The sequence below is a fragment of the Mandrillus leucophaeus genome, unplaced genomic scaffold, assembly GCF_000951045.1.
Source record: "Mandrillus leucophaeus isolate KB7577 unplaced genomic scaffold, Mleu.le_1.0 Scaffold244, whole genome shotgun sequence".
Lineage (NCBI taxonomy): Eukaryota > Metazoa > Chordata > Mammalia > Primates > Cercopithecidae > Mandrillus > Mandrillus leucophaeus.
Window position 1 is genome coordinate 895,299 of NW_012102521.1, and position 7,222 is coordinate 902,520.

A 7,222-nucleotide genomic window follows, 5' to 3' on the forward strand; every position below is an offset into this window, starting at 1 on the left:
GATGGGTGGATGGATGGATGCATGGGTGGATGCATGGACGGATGGATGTTTGGGTGGGTGGATGGATGAATGGATGTTTGGGTGGATGGATGTTTGGGTGGATGGATGGATGGATGTTTGGTGGATGGAGAGATGGATGGGTGGATGGATGGATGGTTGTGTGGTTGAACGTTTGGGTGGATAAATGGATGAGTGGATGGGTAGTTGGATGTGTAGGTACATGAATGGATGAATGAGTGAGTGGATGGATGAAGGGATGGATGGATGGATAGATGGATGGATGGATGGATGGATGGATGGATGGATAGATGGATGGATGGATGGATGGATGGATGGATGGATAGATGGATGGATGGATGGATGGATGGATGGATGGATAATTGGACGGATGGATGGATGGATGGATGATTGAATGGATGAATGGATCGATGGTTGGGTGGATGGATGTTTGGGTGGATGGATGAGTGAGTGGGTAGATGGATGGGTAGGTGGATGAATGGATAAATGAGTGAGTGAGTGGGTGGGTGGATGGATGGATGAATGGATGGGTGGGTGGATGTTTGAGTGGATGGATGGATGGATAAATGGATGGAGGGATGGATGGATGTTTGGATGGATGAATGGATGGATGGATGGGAGGGTGGCAGGGAGGATGAAGGATAAATAAATGTATTGATTTATTACTCACACATTGATGAATGTGTGAGTACGTGGGTAGGTGGATTGATCAGTGGAGAGACGAGGGGTGAAGAATGATTAACAAATTCTTACAACCATATTTTGGAAAATACCAGCAGCCTGATTCTGGCAAGTTAATCGCTGATACAGGAAATCAGAATGTTGATGTGTTGATTTACCCTGAGAAGTTACTGTTTACAAGACTAGAACACCAACATCCGTATTTGAACTGTATTTGCTGTCAGCAATGCTATCTGGAAGGCATGATTAGAAGTCATCTTGAAGAGCATGGAATCAGACGGGGAATAAGATTATTTCATGATAATGAGCTAAAGCTAAGAGGAGCTGCCTTGCATCTCCCAATAACATACACCTGTCCAGGTGACCACAAGTACTTGAGGTCTAAAACAGTGGCTCCCTCTCCCTGGACAGTGCTGGGAAGGGCATGTCAACAATGTCTCCCTTTTTCTGTGATCCCATGGCTGTCTTTATGATTATCATGCCCCTTATGATTAACACGTTATTTCCCTGAGCTTATTCCGTTGCTTTTCCAGTTTCTTCAGTTTAAAATCTTAACCTATTCATATTCAATTTTAATGAATCAATTTAAGTCTATACATTTTCCTGTTGGTAACACTTTGACCTTATCCCATAGGTTTTAACATGAAATGTTCTCATAGCCATTTGGCTACAGATAGTTAACAGTTTCTATTTTTGTTTTAATACCTACTAAAATAATTAATAGTGTATTTCCAGCTATACTTATTTTCATGGACTTTCTTTTTGCCATTGATTTCAAATTTTATTGATTTGTGGTCACTGAAGTTAGCCTTACATGTTAATTTTTAAGTTGTCAAAATTCTCTTAGTCATCTAGTACACGTTTTTTTAAATGTTCTTGCTGTGCTAAAAATTTTTTTTTATTTGTTGAGTATGTATTTCTATGTGCCTATTAGATCAAGCTTTAATTGCTTACATTTATTTATAGTCTATTAAATTTTCAGTTTCTGGGGTAGGTCTCCCACCATGACTATGAATTCGTAATTTTCTATTTTTGCTTAATGTATGTTTTCATTATATATTTCAGTTTATGACTCTCATGGACTCTTCTTTTTTTTTTTTTTTTTTTTTTTTTGAGACAGTCTCGCTGTGTCACCCAGGCTAGTATGCAGTGGCACAATTTTGGCTCCCTGTAGCCTCTCCTCCTGGGTTCAAACAATTCTCCTGCCTCAGCCTCCCATATAGCTGATACTACAGGTGTGCACCACCATGCTGGCTAATTTTTGTGTTTTTAGTAGAGACAGGGTTTCACCATGTTGGCCAGGCTAGTCTCGAACTCCTGACCCCAGGTGACCTGCTCACCTTGGCCTCCCAAAGTGCTGGGATTACAGGCGTGAGCCACTGCCTCTGGCCTCATGTATTCTTTATGAGTTGTTTCATTTGTCAATATGAAGTATCCCCCCTTTTGTCCCTTTTAAACATTTTGCCTTAAATTTTATCTTGTATTATATAAATATTGCTAGGACTACTTGCATTTTTTTAGCATTTTTGATAGACTTTTTTATTCCTTTAATTTTTAACTTTCTAGGTTACCTTAAGTATGTCTTTTGTAAGCAACATTTCAGTTAGAATTTGTTATTTGTTTCTGTTCAATCTGAGCATCTCTGTCTTTTAACACATGTGTTTAGTCCACTGACATTTATTATGATTTCTGATCGAATAAAATCTTACTTTATATTTCCTGGGGTGTTTTTGTTTTTCCCCTTTCTCATCTTATTTTAGAAATTAGGTTTATTTTATTCCATTTTTCCTCACCTGTCTTTGAAATACTTACATTCTATTTCCAATCTCCTTTTGATTACCTATAGATTTAGAAAATACACACTTAAGCATCTATTTTTCCGACAGTGTCAAGAATTTGTCAGAGTCGAGATATTCTCCAAACAAGATGAGACCCATCACAAGATGTTGCTTTTGTCCACTCCCCACATCTCCCTCAAGCCTCCCGTGTTGATCCTACAGGGAATTTTACTGCTAGATGGCTATCATTTTTAGCAATCAGTACCTATTTGAACTTAACAATATGCTAACATTATTGTACTTTTACTTCCTCCCCTGTGAAATGTGACTAGCAGCACCAGGCTCGTGGCATCGTGAGGAGTCAGTGAGATAATTCACACACGGCACCCAGCAGAGCACCTGAGCAGCAGCGGTGATGATAACCGTTAGTCAGCATCGGCTCCCGGGCGCCCTTTTCCTCCTGCTAGACACACCTTCTGGCAACTTTTTCAGAAAATCGAGGGACTATGGGAGCTAAATGGTTGTTTGTTTATTTGTTTTTTGAGACAGAGTCTCACTCTATCACCAAGGCTGGAGTGCAGTGGTATGATCTCGACTCACAGCAACCTCCACCTCCTGGGTTCAAGTGATTCTGCTGCCTCTGCCTCCCTAGTAGCTGGGATTACAGGTGCCCACCACCACACCCGTCTGATTTTTGTATTTTTAGTAGAGACAGGGTTTCACCATGTCAGCTAAGCTGGTCTTGAACTCCTGACCTCAGGTGATCCATCTGCCTCGGCCTCCCCAAGTGCTGGGATTACAGGTGTGAGCTGCCCCGCCTGGCTGGTTTTATTTTCTCTCTGCTTATAAATAGTGGATTGTCCGAGGATTTCACATCACAACTAGGAAGATTTGGAGTCTTAACCTGTTCTCCCAACACTGCAGATGAGAAGGCAGGTGTCAATCGGATCCTCGTTCCTTTTAGATAATTGGGGTTTCCCCTCCCCCTACCCACCCGGCTTTAGCTGTATCACTGACGATCCACATTGCACTTTGATGTAGCAAGGAATGAATTGGGGGAGTTTGGTTATTTGTGTTTATCCTGCTTGGCACTTGGTGGGCTCTTTCAGTGAGGCCAGCACCTGCCTTTAGCTCTGAAAAGGTAGAGATGAAAACATGCCCTGGCTGTTGTCCCACCCCCAGCACCTCCCCTTTATTCTCTGCCCCTGAAATCCTATGAGAGGGATGCTATGGTCTCTAGATCGTCCTCCACACCTCAGCTTGCCTTTTGCGCTTCCCAACTCCATCCCTTTGTGTCACATTCCGGTAGACTCCCTCAGCATCCTCGCCCAGCTCCCTGCTTCTCCCACAGACGCCCACTCTGCCTCCCATCACTGGAGCTTTTCTTGCTTTTGTTCTTCATGACTTTTTTTCATTGCAAGACCTCTCATGGGTTCTCTGCAATAGCCACTGGTCTCCTTTCTCTCTGAGGACACCAGTTACACTTGCTCTAGGTCCTCTCTGGTGGCTCTATTGGTTCTGCTTCTCTTTCTGCTTGTACAGGTTCACACCTGTACAAGTGCACACGGTATGGACTTTCCTCGGAAATTGAGCAAGACTTGACTGCGAGGTCACCGTTGCAGCAGAGCCTCCGCGTAGGTCCTCTGCTGGATTCGTCTGCCACAGCCCTTGCAGGAAAGGCTGAAGCTTCAGCTGAGACGTGAACAACACTGATGGTGAGAGTGCGGGACCGGCCAGGCCAGGTCTGGCTAGGGTCACTTGGTAGGGACTGGGCATGGATGCTCCCACTCCTCCCGGGGCCACCAGATACCAGACCATGATCCTGTCTCTTTGAACTGAGATCCACAGTCACTGATCCTGCCCAAGGCAGAGCCTTCTTCACTGCAGCCTGACCCACGGTGGGGGAGGAGGGCAGTGTGCGCGGGTGTGGCCAATCATTGCCCAACTGAGAAAGCGTCACTTAAAGCTACACAAGTAGGAGGCCAAGAAAACGGTCTGTACAGGTACTCAGGGAGATGCAGAAGCTTGGACACAGTCAGAAAAGGAGTAAGTGTTCACCAGGAATGCTAGCTTGGAGAACTTTCGTCCTTGACATGGCACTTTCTTTTTTTAAAGGAAAAGTTCCATATCTCAGGAAAGCAAGATACAAACTAAACATGAAAAATTGTAAAGCTTTACTATTACAAGGCCAATTGCAAAGCATCAAATTTGTGCATGTCGGCAAAGCAATTGTTCCTGAAAAAAGTGCAAATTGCTACTTCACTGCATGTAAATGAACCACTAATTGCTTTTTGCAAACAATATTTATGCAAATGGCCCTGCACTCTGCAAAGCTGCACAGATTATCCATTTGCATGTACATTCGTCTCCGCCTTTCCTTTCATCTCTCAGTGAGTGGAAGAACTGCAGACACCAGCTAGCTGGCAAGCCCCCAACACACACACACACACACACACACACACACACACACTTCTTTTCTCTGTGTTCCTGCAGGTCCCTCTCTGCTACCTCCTTCCCTGCTCTTTCCCCATCATCTCTGCCCCACAGCCCCACAGGAAGAGAGGTAAGTGTCCCCTAGTCCTGCCTTGCATATATAAAGGTCCTCTTCTCAAAGCCTCTCTGTCCGCACGTGAACGTAAAGGCCCAAGCCCTCGGCCCTGCTGCCAGAGCTAACAGTATCAGGCTCCTTCAGCAAAGCCCACAGACAACCTGGGAACTTAGAGAAACCTTTTGCAAGGCACAACACCATTTTTCTAATATGTAAAGACTTTCTAGAAAACAATAAGAGCAGGGCCTACATGTTAATAGAAGAATATAATCAAGTAAGATAACAGGTGCAGAAAATAAAATCAACTAATTCTTAAATATGTGAAGAGTCTTAAAATCATTCACAATCAATAAATGCACTCTAACACTCTCTAAGAGGACTTCCGAGCAACCAAAGAGAATAGCATCTGCCTAGGTCTGCATCACCCCCAAAATTCTCCAGAATCAGTGCAGGTCAACAGGAAGGTCAAGTGAAACCACACAAAGACAGGAATGCCCCAACTTCAAAGCAACCGCAGGGGAAAAAGGAGAAAAAGAAAAACATCCCAGCAAGCAATTGCTCACACTCTTTGCAGTGGGTAAGAGCAGTCCAAGAGTAAGACAGGAAAGACAGAAGGGGAAAGCTAGAGGGGGGTGTAGGAGTGCTCTAAAACCGGCAGAAATAGCACCATTCCCCACGGTGAAAACACTGAACAAGTGCCCTTAGGTCCACCTGCTAACTGCAGAGATGGGCCCAAAAGGCACACGCAACCTGAAGTGGCTGGCATCTGTGAAAGGCAGAACTTCAGGAGAAGCAAACGGTGAAAAAGAAGGGAGATGTGCTCTTCAGGCATCCAGCAGCCACGGCAAAAAGGAGGAAAGGGGAGAAGTCCCAGGTCCTGTAGGAAAAGGTGAACCAGAAAATACAAAGGACACATATCCCCTACTCCCAGCACACACTCACACATAGATTCATTCGAGAAACTAGACTTTGCCACACAGACAGAGCAGACTGTGCTGAAGCGAGAATCTTGTAAACCACCCAAACTCACAGAATGATCAGAAGAGTATTGTCTATTTAAAGCTACTAAAAATAATCAACACACCTCAGTTGATAAAAATCCCACTCCTGCAAAAAAAGAAGTAGGAAAAAACAGCAAGGCCACACTCTAAAGTGAATGAAACATACTCACAGAAGCACCTGGGGAATAGGAAAACCCACCCTGAGTCAGAAATTCAAAGTCTTAGAATATAAGCAGACAAAAGCAGAAATAAATAAAAAGGGTTTGCTGAAAACAGGAAAGAAATTAAAGAAATGGACAAAATCATCTCAGAAATGAAGACTGAACTATGAGATACCCAAGAAATAATAGACTTAAATAAAGAAAGGCAATAAAGAGGGAAAGTAACTAAGAGAATGAAAATGAGACCACAAAAGAAATAAAAAGGGCCACAGAGAAGTGGAGAACGTGGGAAACAAGCAAAGAAGGAATTACACATGCATAACTGGAGCCCCCGAAGATGCGAAACAAAGCAATGGGACGGGCATCATATTTCAGAGCTTAGTCCAAGAAGATGCCTCGAAACTGAAAGACTTAAGTCTATGTATTGAAAGGCTCCCCACCCATGGATGCCGAGAAAATTAACCAGACATGACCAACTCTGAGAAAATATCTAATTAAACTTTTATGTTTCAAAAACAAATTTAAAATACCTTACAAGAACAAAGGAGCCCACCTGGCATCAGATTTCTCAAAAGTAATAGCAAAGCAGGGCAAAGTGGAGTGACATTTTCCAAACATCAGTGAAAGAATGTCTGCACCAAGCATTTTTTATTGTAGAGAAAATATGTTGGTATTTCTGCAAGGTCATGGCTTTCTGAGAAAAAATTACTGGTAACCTGGGTTAATGGATGCCTGGAAGGGAAACCAGCCTTGAAAGACTCAGATAATGAAATGCCCAGGAGAAGGCCCAGTGGCTCACACCTGTAGTCCCAGCACTTTGGGAGGCTGAGGTGGGAGGATCACTTGACCCCAGAAGTTTGAGGCTGCCATGAGCTATAATCGCACCACTGCACTCCAGTCTAGGCAACAGTGTGACATGTCAACTCAAAAAAGAGAGAGAGCGGGAGAGAGAGAGACAGAGAGAGAAAAGAAAGAAAGAGAGGGAGGGAAGGAAGGAAGGAAGGAAGGAAGGAAGGAAGGAAGGAAGGAAGGAAG